We start from the raw sequence: 849 nt of genomic DNA, 5'->3' as shown, positions 1-849 counted from the left end.
TTTCCCAGTTCACGTGAATCTGATATTCTTTTAGGTTAATTTCTCTTGTATTTAGAATTGTCTGATTTGTAAGTACTTATTTTTCTTTGAAGTGAAGTGAAGTGAAGTTGCTCAGTTGTGTCCAACTCTTTTCAACCCCATGGACTGTAGTCTAACAGGCTTCTCTGTCCATGGGATTTTCCAGGCAAGAATACTGGAGTGGGTTACCATTTCCTTCTCCAGGAGATCTTCCCAACCCAGGGATTGAACCTGGGTCTCCTGCATTGTAGGCAGATGCTTTACCATCTGAGCTACCAGGGAAATGTGACCCTCAAATCTATGGCCAGCTGGCTTTCAACCAGCATCCCGAAAGGACAGTCTTTTCAACAAGTGGTGGTGGAACAACTAGAGAGCCAGTAAGTGAAACAAACCACCCACTCCCCCCAACCCTTCCTTTAAGAACGTTTATTCTTCAACTTTTCTTTGGCCAATTAAATTAGAACTCATTTACCATTTTGGCAATATTATTAAAACAAACCAACAAAAGACACACACTGAGACAGATAAATCGAGACAGACAGACAGAAATCTCATAGTTTTCCACTTGACATTTAAAATGTCTCTTTGACCACCCCCTCCCCCCACCCATTTTTTTGAAGTTCTAATTTGCCCAAGGCTGAGGTCTCAGGCAAAGTGGGCTGTGTATTTCAGGGACATGAAAAGGGTTAACTTCAAGCTTTTCCCTAGGCAGTCTTTTTAACAAACTTGTTGTTTTAATTGCATATGCAAAAAGAACTGGTTCTGCAATTTCCAAGAAAATTTTTTTTCAGTTTAACCAATTTTCTCCAGAGTCTAAAGAATATCATGGCC

General features: G+C 40.4%; 1 non-coding gene across 1 annotated transcript; it reads right to left on the bottom strand.

Annotated features, from left to right (window-relative positions):
- Positions 1-228: 228 nt before the first annotated feature.
- Positions 229-300, bottom strand: TRNAC-ACA. The gene has a single exon. It is a non-coding gene; the product is annotated as a tRNA-Cys (tRNA).
- Between the last annotated feature and the right edge of the window lie 549 nt (positions 301-849).

The sequence above is a fragment of the Bison bison genome, unplaced genomic scaffold (assembly GCF_000754665.1).
Source record: "Bison bison bison isolate TAMUID 2011002044 unplaced genomic scaffold, Bison_UMD1.0 scf7180017468804, whole genome shotgun sequence".
Taxonomy (NCBI): Eukaryota; Metazoa; Chordata; class Mammalia; order Artiodactyla; family Bovidae; genus Bison; species Bison bison.
Note: the sequence above shows the minus strand (reverse complement) of the source record. Positions and strands in the feature narration are given on the sequence as shown.